General features: G+C 42.3%; 1 protein-coding gene across 1 annotated transcript in view; it reads right to left on the bottom strand.

Moving 5' to 3' along the window:
• The window catches only part of trc (Serine/threonine-protein kinase tricornered), a 123,641-nt gene extending 110,517 nt beyond the window's left edge, over nt 1–13,124 (bottom strand). The window contains exons 1-2 of the mRNA XM_089862909.1: nt 12,870–13,124; nt 1,526–1,605 (exon numbers count right to left, since the gene is read on the bottom strand). The gene's annotated coding sequence lies outside the window, so the exon portion shown is untranslated. The remainder of the gene's footprint in view (nt 1–1,525; nt 1,606–12,869) is intronic.
• Between the last annotated feature and the right edge of the window lie 523 nt (nt 13,125–13,647).

Genomic DNA, 13,647 nt, shown 5'->3' with positions numbered 1-13,647 from the left:
TCTCTTCGATTTACGTCATTAGAATGAAGAACATAATTTGTAAAACAAATAGCAGCCTTTTCCGACGCGTGAAAGACGCTACCAAAATTTGAAAATTTTATTTCGATAGGGCGCCAGGTTATTGTATTCATCAACCGGTTTTGTTTTTTTCCACTAATATGGTGGAGCGAGGATAAAACATTACCGGGGTTAGAATATACGAAGCGTGTCGCGGAGAGTCTAAAACCATTTCAAATCTTCCCTCACGATTTCTCGGACGTGCGCGATAGAGAGCGAGAGGATCTACTTGTAAAACGAACGAAGCCATCCACCAGAGGGGTCAGTCGCTTACCATTTTGGTGTACCGCGTTTAGAGATTTCAATACTTTTAGTACAGTCACGGTAGTGTGATTTCCGAAATTTAGAAATGTGGGCAGATTCATACATTTTGACATTTGGAAAGAGATTTCGCGGTTTAAACCGAGATCTCGTGATTTAGAATGAGATTTCGCGATCAAGAACAATTTCATGATTTTTAGAATGAGATTTTGTGATTTAGAACGAACAGTTTAGAAATATTTATAGCTTTACATTTACAGTTTTCAAGGTGAGCTTTTAAAGCGGTAATTTTGACTCTCATTTCAGAAATCTTTAAATCTATTCCAAGATTTCAAGATTTAAAAATTATAGAGCGAGATTTTAAACGAGATTACTGTCGAAGTGCACAGGATTTTGATAAATGTCCGACCCCTCGCATCTACAGCTTTTTCCATGGTAAAAAAAGCTTCTATCAAAACGCAGGTGCATTGACATTCGGTTTGCCTGAAGAGAAGAGCTTCACGAACAATTCGTTCCCCGCGTTTCTACCCTCCCACCGTTATGTAACGTACAAAGTACAAGTACGATGCTTAATTTTTAATATTCATAAAATCAAAGATATAACAGGTAACGGGACCATTAATCTGCTATAACAACTGCAAGACCCAGGCCCGCATATTCAAATAAATCATGGGGGCCCTTGTATTTCAAATACTGTATATAACAGTAAATTACCACTAAACGGTGAAAAAAATCTTGAACCCTAATTTTTAATGAATTTTGGGATTTTCTTTAAAGGGACCCTGATCTAAATTGTTATCACATTTTCCTACTTGTGAAAAGTACTACTACACATAATGTTACTTGTGCGTGACGGTTTTAAAATTTTGTTTCTACGGGTAGGTACACTCGTGACAGAGGCAGTACTATCCGCCTTCCTATGACCATTGAAGGTCATGACGGTCATGACGACACAATTTTTTGATTAAAACTCAAATTTCCATTTTGGTTTCACACTCTATATGTCAAATTGTTGGCCTAGTTTATTATTTTACTCGAAGATTTTAGATTTATAGGGTGGTTTTGAAAAATTTCTTAAACTTTGAAATTTATAATAAATAATCGTATTTTAACATTACTATGTTCATATGTCAATTTTGCCTTTAGTAAAAGTAAGTAATCTTAAACGCTCTATTAGACAAATTCAATAATAAATTTAGACACAGACCTTTTTGAAGTTCTGGCGTAGAAAAAGAGATGAAAATGAAATTCAATTCCGCGAATCAGTGAAGTGTTCGAACCAGAATCCTATGGAAATAAAGGGATTTAATTCAAATGTGCAGTAAAAAGAGTGGACATGAAAAAAAAATTAATAAACATATGAAAGACTAAATGCTGATTGACCGATAAATTAACGGGTTCCATTTCGCTGGTGTCCTGTCTTACCAAACTTAAGTGTTTGATTACGATTGGTGTGACATTATTCTCCGTATCTCTTATAAAACCAGAGTCTTTTTTGTATGACTGTCCAAAGTCGGTGTATTACCATGTGTCAATAAAAAGTTTTCACTGAACGGGGTTCGAATAAAAAAAAAACCCCCCGCGGGTTTTATTGGATTTTACCCACAAAATAAAACCCATCACTAAGATCTTTAATTTTGATGAATTTGAATGCTAGAAAAATTTCGTTCTAAACAGGGTTCATAACACTTTTGGAAAACAAATTTTCCCTGAGATTTTCAGGTTTTTCCCCACATACTTTAATTCCCTGAATTTTCCAGAGTTACGAGCCTTTAAAGTTTAGTGTAATGCTATTCCTATGGAGGGGGTTGTTTGTTTACGTTTTGCTTAATTACTTGGCCCCTGTTTGTCGTAGCCCAAAGTTTTTAGTATGGTTAGATGGGGGACAAATGGGACTATAACATACTCAAAGGACATCCCCGTATCTCTACTAGAACCAGAGTTATGAGCCTCCAAAGTTGGGTCTAATGCGATTCCTATGGAGAGGGTTGTTTGTTTACCTTTTGTTTAATTACTCGGCCCCTGTTTGTCATAGCCCTAGGTTTTTGGTATGGTTGGATGGGGGACGAATAGCACTATAACATACCCAAAGGGCATCCCCGTATCTCTACTAGAACCAGAGTTATGAGCCTCCAAAGTTGGGTCTAATGCGATTCCTATGGAGGGGGTTGTTTGTTTACGTTTTGTTTAATTACTCGGCCCCTGTTTGTCATAGACCTAGGTTTTTGGTATGGTTGGATGGGGGACGAATAGCACTATAACATACCCAAAGGGCATCCCCGTATCTCTACTAGAACCAGAGTTATGAGCCTCCAAAGTTGGGTCTAATGCGATTCCTATGGAGGGGGTTGTTTGTTTACGTTTTGTTTAATTACTCGGCCCCTGTTTGTCATAGCCCAAAGTTTTTAGTATGGTTGGATGGGGGATAAATTGGACTATAACATACCCAAAGGGCATCCCCGTATCTCTACTAGAACCAGAGTTATGAGCCTCCAAAGTTGGGTCTAATGCGATTCCTATGGAGAGGGTTGTTTGTTTACGTTTTGTTTAATTACTCGGCCCCTGTTTGTCATAGCCCTAGGCTTTTGGTATGGTTGGATGGGGGACGAATAGCACTATAACATACCCAAAGGGCATCCCCGTATCTCTACTAGAACCAGAGTTATGAGCCTCCAAAGTTGGGTCTAATGCGATTCCTATGGAGGGGGTTGTTTGTTTACGTTTTGTTTAATTACTCGGCCCCTGTTTGTCATAGCCCTAGGTTTTTAGTATGGTTGGATGGGGGACGAATAGCACTATAACATACCCAAAGGGCATCCCCGTATCTCTACTAGAACCAGAGTTATGAGCCTCCAAAGTTGGGTCTAATGCGATTCCTATGGAGGGGGTTGTTTGTTTACGTTTTGTTTAATTACTCGGCCCCTGTTTGTCATAGCCCTAAGTTTTTGGTATGGTTGGATGGGGGACGAATAGCACTATAACATACCCAAAGGGCATCCCCGTATCTCTACTAGAACCAGAGTTATGAGCCTCCAAAGTTGGGTCTAATGCGATTCCTATGGAGAGGGTTGTTTGCTTACGTTTTGTTTAATTACTCGGCCCCTGTTTGTCATAGCCCTAGGTTTTTGGTATGGTTGGATGGGGGACGAATAGCACTATAACATACCCAAAGGGCATCCCCGTATCTCTACTAGAACCAGAGTTATGAGCCTCCAAAGTTGGGTCTAATGCGATTCCTATGGAGGGGGTTGTTTGTTTACGTTTTGTTTAATTACTCGGCCCCTGTTTGTCGTAGCCCAAAGTTTTTAGTATGGTTGGATGGGGGATAAATTGGACTATAACATACCCAAAGGGCATCCCCGTATCTCTACTAGAACCAGAGTTATGAGCCTCCAAAGTTGGGTCTAATGCGATTCCTATGGAGAGGGTTGTTTGTTTACGTTTTGTTTAATTACTCGGCCCCTGTTTGTCATAGCCCTAGGCTTTTGGTATGGTTGGATGGGGGACGAATAGCACTATAACATACCCAAAGGGCATCCCCGTATCTCTACTAGAACCAGAGTTATGAGCCTCCAAAGTTGGGTCTAATGCGATTCCTATGGAGGGGGTTGTTTGTTTACGTTTTGTTTAATTACTCGGCCCCTGTTTGTCATAGCCCTAGGTTTTTAGTATGGTTGGATGGGGGACGAATAGCACTATAACATAACCAAAGGGCATCCCCGTATCTCTACTAGAACCAGAGTTATGAGCCTCCAAAGTTGGGTCTAATGCGATTCCTATGGAGGGGGTTGTTTGTTTACGTTTTGTTTAATTACTCGGCCCCTGTTTGTCATAGCCCTAAGTTTTTGGTATGGTTGGATGGGGGACGAATAGCACTATAACATACCCAAAGGGCATCCCCGTATCTCTACTAGAACCAGAGTTATGAGCCTCCAAAGTTGGGTCTAATGCGATTCCTATGGAGAGGGTTGTTTGCTTACGTTTTGTTTAATTACTCGGCCCCTGTTTGTCATAGCCCTAGGTTTTTGGTATGGTTGGATGGGGGACGAATAGCACTATAACATACCCAAAGGGCATCCCCGTATCTCTACTAGAACCAGAGTTATGAGCCTCCAAAGTTGGGTCTAATGCGATTCCTATGGAGGGGGTTGTTTGTTTACGTTTTGTTTAATTACTCGGCCCCTGTTTGTCGTAGCCCAAAGTTTTTAGTATGGTTGGATGGGGGATAAATTGGACTATAACATACCCAAAGGGCATCCCCGTATCTCTACTAGAACCAGAGTTATGAGCCTCCAAAGTTGGGTCTAATGCGATTCCTATGGAGAGGGTTGTTTGTTTACGTTTTGTTTAATTACTCGGCCCCTGTTTGTCATAGCCCTAGGCTTTTGGGATGGTTGGATGGGGGACGAATAGCACTATAACATACCCAAAGGGCATCCCCGTATCTCTACTAGAACCAGAGTTATGAGCCTCCAAAGTTGGGTCTAATGCGATTCCTATGGAGGGGGTTGTTTGTTTACGTTTTGTTTAATTACTCGGCCCCTGTTTGTCATAGCCCTAGGTTTTTGGTATGGTTGGATGGGGGACGAATAGCACTATAACATACCCAAAGGGCATCCCCGTATCTCTACTAGAACCAGAGTTATGAGCCTCCAAAGTTGGGTCTAATGCGATTCCTATGGAGAGGGTTGTTTGTTTACGTTTTGTTTAATTACTCGGCCCCTGTTTGTCATAGCCCTAGGTTTTTGGTATGGTTGGATGGGGGACGAATAGCACTATAACATACCCAAAGGGCATCCCCGTATCTCTACTAGAACCAGAGTTATGAGCCTCCAAAGTTGGGTCTAATGCGATTCCTATGGAGGGGGTTGTTTGTTTACGTTTTGTTTAATTACTCGGCCCCTGTTTGTCATAGCCCTAGGTTTTTGGTATGGTTGGATGGGGGACGAATAGCACTATAACATACCCAAAGGGCATCCCCGTATCTCTACTAGAACCAGAGTTATGAGCCTCCAAAGTTGGGTCTAATGCGATTCCTATGGAGGGGGTTGTTTGTTTACGTTTTGTTTAATTACTCGGCCCCTGTTTGTCATAGCCCTAGGTTTTTGGTATGGTTGGATGGGGGACGAATAGCACTATAACATACCCAAAGGGCATCCCCGTATCTCTACTAGAACCAGAGTTATGAGCCTCCAAAGTTGGGTGTAATGCGATTCCTATGGAGGGGGTTTTTTGTTTACGTTTTGTTTAATTACTCGGCCCCTGTTTGTCATAGCCCTAAGTTTTTGGTATGGTTGGATGGGGGACGAATAGCACTATAACATACCCAAAGGGCATCCCCGTATCTCTACTAGAACCAGAGTTATGAGCCTCCAAAGTTGGGTCTAATGCGATTCCTATGGAGAGGGTTGTTTGCTTACGTTTTGTTTAATTACTCGGCCCCTGTTTGTCATAGCCCTAGGTTTTTGGTATGGTTGGATGGGGGACGAATAGCACTATAACATACCCAAAGGGCATCCCCGTATCTCTACTAGAACCAGAGTTATGAGCCTCCAAAGTTGGGTCTAATGCGATTCCTATGGAGGGGGTTGTTTGTTTACGTTTTGTTTAATTACTCGGCCCCTGTTTGTCGTAGCCCAAAGTTTTTAGTATGGTTGGATGGGGGATAAATTGGACTATAACATACCCAAAGGGCATCCCCGTATCTCTACTAGAACCAGAGTTATGAGCCTCCAAAGTTGGGTCTAATGCGATTCCTATGGAGAGGGTTGTTTGTTTACGTTTTGTTTAATTACTCGGCCCCTGTTTGTCATAGCCCTAGGCTTTTGGTATGGTTGGATGGGGGACGAATAGCACTATAACATACCCAAAGGGCATCCCCGTATCTCTACTAGAACCAGAGTTATGAGCCTCCAAAGTTGGGTCTAATGCGATTCCTATGGAGGGGGTTGTTTGTTTACGTTTTGTTTAATTACTCGGCCCCTGTTTGTCATAGCCCTAGGTTTTTAGTATGGTTGGATGGGGGACGAATAGCACTATAACATACCCAAAGGGCATCCCCGTATCTCTACTAGAACCAGAGTTATGAGCCTCCAAAGTTGGGTCTAATGCGATTCCTATGGAGGGGGTTGTTTGTTTACGTTTTGTTTAATTACTCGGCCCCTGTTTGTCATAGCCCTAAGTTTTTGGTATGGTTGGATGGGGGACGAATAGCACTATAACATACCCAAAGGGCATCCCCGTATCTCTACTAGAACCAGAGTTATGAGCCTCCAAAGTTGGGTCTAATGCGATTCCTATGGAGAGGGTTGTTTGCTTACGTTTTGTTTAATTACTCGGCCCCTGTTTGTCATAGCCCTAGGTTTTTGGTATGGTTGGATGGGGGACGAATAGCACTATAACATACCCAAAGGGCATCCCCGTATCTCTACTAGAACCAGAGTTATGAGCCTCCAAAGTTGGGTCTAATGCGATTCCTATGGAGGGGGTTGTTTGTTTACGTTTTGTTTAATTACTCGGCCCCTGTTTGTCGTAGCCCAAAGTTTTTAGTATGGTTGGATGGGGGATAAATTGGACTATAACATACCCAAAGGGCATCCCCGTATCTCTACTAGAACCAGAGTTATGAGCCTCCAAAGTTGGGTCTAATGCGATTCCTATGGAGGGGGTTGTTTGTTTACGTTTTGTTTAATTACTCGGCCCCTGTTTGTCATAGCCCTAGGTTTTTGGTATGGTTGGATGGGGGACGAATAGCACTATAACATACCCAAAGGGCATCCCCGTATCTCTACTAGAACCAGAGTTATGAGCCTCCAAAGTTGGGTGTAATGCGATTCCTATGGAGGGGGTTTTTTGTTTACGTTTTGTTTAATTACTCGGCCCCTGTTTGTCATAGCCCTAAGTTTTTGGTATGGTTGGATGGGGGACGAATAGCACTATAACATACCCAAAGGGCATCCCCGTATCTCTACTAGAACCAGAGTTATGAGCCTCCAAAGTTGGGTCTAATGCGATTCCTATGGAGAGGGTTGTTTGTTTACGTTTTGTTTAATTACTCGGCCCCTGTTTGTCATAGCCCTAGGTTTTTGGTATGGTTGGATGGGGGACGAATAGCACTATAACATACCCAAAGGGCATCCCCGTATCTCTACTAGAACCAGAGTTATGAGCCTCCAAAGTTGGGTCTAATGCGATTCCTATGGAGGGGGTTGTTTGTTTACGTTTTGTTTAATTACTCGGCCCCTGTTTGTCATAGCCCTAGGTTTTTGGTATGGTTGGATGGGGGACGAATAGCACTATAACATACCCAAAGGGCATCCCCGTATCTCTACTAGAACCAGAGTTATGAGCCTCCAAAGTTGGGTCTAATGCGATTCCTATGGAGGGGGTTGTTTGTTTACGTTTTGTTTAATTACTCGGCCCCTGTTTGTCATAGCCCTAAGTTTTTGGTATGGTTGGATGGGGGACGAATAGCACTATAACATACCCAAAGGGCATCCCCGTATCTCTACTAGAACCAGAGTTATGAGCCTCCAAAGTTGGGTCTAATGCGATTCCTATGGAGAGGGTTGTTTGCTTACGTTTTGTTTAATTACTCGGCCCCTGTTTGTCATAGCCCTAGGTTTTTGGTATGGTTGGATGGGGGACGAATAGCACTATAACATACCCAAAGGGCATCCCCGTATCTCTACTAGAACCAGAGTTATGAGCCTCCAAAGTTGGGTCTAATGCGATTCCTATGGAGGGGGTTGTTTGTTTACGTTTTGTTTAATTACTCGGCCCCTGTTTGTCGTAGCCCAAAGTTTTTAGTATGGTTGGATGGGGGATAAATTGGACTATAACATACCCAAAGGGCATCCCCGTATCTCTACTAGAACCAGAGTTATGAGCCTCCAAAGTTGGGTCTAATGCGATTCCTATGGAGAGGGTTGTTTGTTTACGTTTTGTTTAATTACTCGGCCCCTGTTTGTCATAGCCCTAGGCTTTTGGTATGGTTGGATGGGGGACGAATAGCACTATAACATACCCAAAGGGCATCCCCGTATCTCTACTAGAACCAGAGTTATGAGCCTCCAAAGTTGGGTCTAATGCGATTCCTATGGAGGGGGTTGTTTGTTTACGTTTTGTTTAATTACTCGGCCCCTGTTTGTCATAGCCCTAGGTTTTTAGTATGGTTGGATGGGGGACGAATAGCACTATAACATACCCAAAGGGCATCCCCGTATCTCTACTAGAACCAGAGTTATGAGCCTCCAAAGTTGGGTCTAATGCGATTCCTATGGAGGGGGTTGTTTGTTTACGTTTTGTTTAATTACTCGGCCCCTGTTTGTCATAGCCCTAAGTTTTTGGTATGGTTGGATGGGGGACGAATAGCACTATAACATACCCAAAGGGCATCCCCGTATCTCTACTAGAACCAGAGTTATGAGCCTCCAAAGTTGGGTCTAATGCGATTCCTATGGAGAGGGTTGTTTGCTTACGTTTTGTTTAATTACTCGGCCCCTGTTTGTCATAGCCCTAGGTTTTTGGTATGGTTGGATGGGGGACGAATAGCACTATAACATACCCAAAGGGCATCCCCGTATCTCTACTAGAACCAGAGTTATGAGCCTCCAAAGTTGGGTCTAATGCGATTCCTATGGAGGGGGTTGTTTGTTTACGTTTTGTTTAATTACTCGGCCCCTGTTTGTCGTAGCCCAAAGTTTTTAGTATGGTTGGATGGGGGATAAATTGGACTATAACATACCCAAAGGGCATCCCCGTATCTCTACTAGAACCAGAGTTATGAGCCTCCAAAGTTGGGTCTAATGCGATTCCTATGGAGAGGGTTGTTTGTTTACGTTTTGTTTAATTACTCGGCCCCTGTTTGTCATAGCCCTAGGCTTTTGGGATGGTTGGATGGGGGACGAATAGCACTATAACATACCCAAAGGGCATCCCCGTATCTCTACTAGAACCAGAGTTATGAGCCTCCAAAGTTGGGTCTAATGCGATTCCTATGGAGGGGGTTGTTTGTTTACGTTTTGTTTAATTACTCGGCCCCTGTTTGTCATAGCCCTAGGTTTTTGGTATGGTTGGATGGGGGACGAATAGCACTATAACATACCCAAAGGGCATCCCCGTATCTCTACTAGAACCAGAGTTATGAGCCTCCAAAGTTGGGTCTAATGCGATTCCTATGGAGAGGGTTGTTTGTTTACGTTTTGTTTAATTACTCGGCCCCTGTTTGTCATAGCCCTAGGTTTTTGGTATGGTTGGATGGGGGACGAATAGCACTATAACATACCCAAAGGGCATCCCCGTATCTCTACTAGAACCAGAGTTATGAGCCTCCAAAGTTGGGTCTAATGCGATTCCTATGGAGGGGGTTGTTTGTTTACGTTTTGTTTAATTACTCGGCCCCTGTTTGTCATAGCCCTAAGTTTTTGGTATGGTTGGATGGGGGACGAATAGCACTATAACATACCCAAAGGGCATCCCCGTATCTCTACTAGAACCAGAGTTATGAGCCTCCAAAGTTGGGTCTAATGCGATTCCTATGGAGGGGGTTGTTTGTTTACGTTTTGTTTAATTACTCGGCCCCTGTTTGTCATAGCCCTAGGTTTTTAGTATGGTTGGATGGGGGACGAATAGCACTATAACATACCCAAAGGGCATCCCCGTATCTCTACTAGAACCAGAGTTATGAGCCTCCAAAGTTGGGTCTAATGCGATTCCTATGGAGGGGGTTGTTTGTTTACGTTTTGTTTAATTACTCGGCCCCTGTTTGTCATAGCCCTAAGTTTTTGGTATGGTTGGATGGGGGACGAATAGCACTATAACATACCCAAAGGGCATCCCCGTATCTCTACTAGAACCAGAGTTATGAGCCTCCAAAGTTGGGTCTAATGCGATTCCTATGGAGAGGGTTGTTTGCTTACGTTTTGTTTAATTACTCGGCCCCTGTTTGTCATAGCCCTAGGTTTTTGGTATGGTTGGATGGGGGACGAATAGCACTATAACATACCCAAAGGGCATCCCCGTATCTCTACTAGAACCAGAGTTATGAGCCTCCAAAGTTGGGTCTAATGCGATTCCTATGGAGGGGGTTGTTTGTTTACGTTTTGTTTAATTACTCGGCCCCTGTTTGTCGTAGCCCAAAGTTTTTAGTATGGTTGGATGGGGGATAAATTGGACTATAACATACCCAAAGGGCATCCCCGTATCTCTACTAGAACCAGAGTTATGAGCCTCCAAAGTTGGGTCTAATGCGATTCCTATGGAGAGGGTTGTTTGTTTACGTTTTGTTTAATTACTCGGCCCCTGTTTGTCATAGCCCTAGGCTTTTGGGATGGTTGGATGGGGGACGAATAGCACTATAACATACCCAAAGGGCATCCCCGTATCTCTACTAGAACCAGAGTTATGAGCCTCCAAAGTTGGGTCTAATGCGATTCCTATGGAGGGGGTTGTTTGTTTACGTTTTGTTTAATTACTCGGCCCCTGTTTGTCATAGCCCTAGGTTTTTGGTATGGTTGGATGGGGGACGAATAGCACTATAACATACCCAAAGGGCATCCCCGTATCTCTACTAGAACCAGAGTTATGAGCCTCCAAAGTTGGGTCTAATGCGATTCCTATGGAGAGGGTTGTTTGTTTACGTTTTGTTTAATTACTCGGCCCCTGTTTGTCATAGCCCTAGGTTTTTGGTATGGTTGGATGGGGGACGAATAGCACTATAACATACCCAAAGGGCATCCCCGTATCTCTACTAGAACCAGAGTTATGAGCCTCCAAAGTTGGGTCTAATGCGATTCCTATGGAGGGGGTTGTTTGTTTACGTTTTGTTTAATTACTCGGCCCCTGTTTGTCATAGCCCTAGGTTTTTGGTATGGTTGGATGGGGGACGAATAGCACTATAACATACCCAAAGGGCATCCCCGTATCTCTACTAGAACCAGAGTTATGAGCCTCCAAAGTTGGGTCTAATGCGATTCCTATGGAGGGGGTTGTTTGTTTACGTTTTGTTTAATTACTCGGCCCCTGTTTGTCATAGCCCTAGGTTTTTGGTATGGTTGGATGGGGGACGAATAGCACTATAACATACCCAAAGGGCATCCCCGTATCTCTACTAGAACCAGAGTTATGAGCCTCCAAAGTTGGGTGTAATGCGATTCCTATGGAGGGGGTTTTTTGTTTACGTTTTGTTTAATTACTCGGCCCCTGTTTGTCATAGCCCTAAGTTTTTGGTATGGTTGGATGGGGGACGAATAGCACTATAACATACCCAAAGGGCATCCCCGTATCTCTACTAGAACCAGAGTTATGAGCCTCCAAAGTTGGGTCTAATGCGATTCCTATGGAGGGGGTTTTTTGTTTACGTTTTGTTTAATTACTCGGCCCCTGTTTGACGCAAATTTCCCCGAATTCCCTGAATTTTCCATGAGATTTTTGTCAACTATAGTTATTTCCCTGATTTTTCCCAGTTTTCCAGGTTTGTATGAACCCTGCTAAAGATAGTTTAAGATATTTGTTGTTTCAACTTTAAAAGCATTATTTAATAATATTTATGAAACATTTTAAGACTTTTTTTATTAAGCGCACTTAGTTTTGAATGACAATTTCTACAATGCACGCAACTGCTAAAGATAAAAACCCCAGTGGGCTGGGTTTTTTTGAACCCTGTTACTGAAGGGGTTCTTTTTTGCAATTCTCTCAGAGTTGCCAGACCACAGATGATGCTGGAGACTGCAGAGTGAAAGGCTAGCAGTTCAGTTTGAAATAGTAGCTTAACTTGCCTCACCAAGGAAGGGCCCCCCCCTGGCAACATTGCACTAAAGATAATGCCAAGAGAGAGGGGAGGAATTTTCTCTAGCCCCTTTAGTATAAATTGTCTCTAAGACAACGTTATATCCACAGAAAGAATATTTTTGGCTTTTATTAGTGATTTTGAGGTTATTTTATCAACCTGTTTCAGCCAATAGGGTATCTTAAGTAAGCCTAAAATTGGATCAAAAGATCTTATTCAAAACCATATCCCTTCTAAAATGCAAAATGAAGTTGATATTCATATTTAGCACTACTCAGCAACAATCAATTACACTTTAACCTTAAACTCAATGGGTTAGGTGTGTTTCATCCTATTTTGGTAAGCTATGATTTAGCCCTTTTGGTTAGCCTAGCCTGGACTGGTCTAGGCTGCATTTTACCCTATTTTGGTACACCATGTTGCACTCAAAACTCTGTCTGGTAAACTGCATTTAGTTTTAAAACAGCCCAAAAACTCGAGTCAATAGACATGCTATTTGGGGCATAGATATGAAACTGTTTAACAAATTGCAAGGTTGTGAATCAGTTGACCAAATTTCAGAAAACAACTCTAGAATTCTAGATTGTGTTGCATTTTGCACAAATCTAGTGTAATATTAATGATTTTAGAGATATGAAAGAAAAATTGAAACTCTGTAAAACCTTTGAATATAAGAATACTTCTTTACATAATTAAACACTCTAAATAACGTCTATCACAATGTAAATTGCAAATTTCCTAGTAATAGTATCGTAATACACACCTTAAGCCTTGGTCGTAAATGTAAGATTTTCCCTTGTGGCTTTCTTGCCTTAAAAACTTTGGCTATAAAGATTTTTTGAAGAAGGCAATGAAAATTCTACACACTAAAGCCAAATTATCTTTCAGAATATCATAAGAAAACTGAAATTAAAACGTAATATCTCGGTTTATACTTCACATTTCACTACTGACATAACTCCATACTACTCTCACAGTCACGACGACTACTGTCAAGAGTTGATTGGGGAATTTGGTGTCCATGGCCATGACACTGCGGCAAAACAATTTTTGACAGGTTGCCGACACCATATATCTACGGAATACACTTTCAAGGGTATCTATCTAACACCATCTGGCACTATTATGCCACTGAAAATATCCAAATTAACGTGTTGATAATAACAGTCTTATTATAACCCAATACTAGAAAAATTAATATGGAAATATAAACTGGTTTCAGCTCAGAATGGTGCAAAAAATTGTTTAACCGCCCTCAAAGTACGAGGCATTTTCGAAAAGCCCGCCCGTTATGGTGCCTTAACCTCACTGCTTCTGTGAGTTTTATCCCACTGTAAGTATCCCTGTTTATTTACTTGGATAAGTGCAAACTGCAAACAAAGAGAATATAAGGGAGGAGTGGAAGCTCCCCCGCTCCACAAGCGTAAATAGTTATGTCTCGCCTAAATTATACTAGCGGTACGAGGGAGTTTCCGGCTCAGTTGCGCCACCTACATACCATTTAATGTCTCAAACGGAAATGCCTCGGTACCGCGCATCTT

The sequence above is a fragment of the Phalangium opilio genome, unplaced genomic scaffold, assembly GCF_054372755.1.
Source record: "Phalangium opilio isolate 3A_F unplaced genomic scaffold, DU_Popi_V2 ptg000662l_1, whole genome shotgun sequence".
Taxonomy (NCBI): Eukaryota; Metazoa; Arthropoda; class Arachnida; order Opiliones; family Phalangiidae; genus Phalangium; species Phalangium opilio.
Note: the sequence above shows the minus strand (reverse complement) of the source record. Positions and strands in the feature narration are given on the sequence as shown.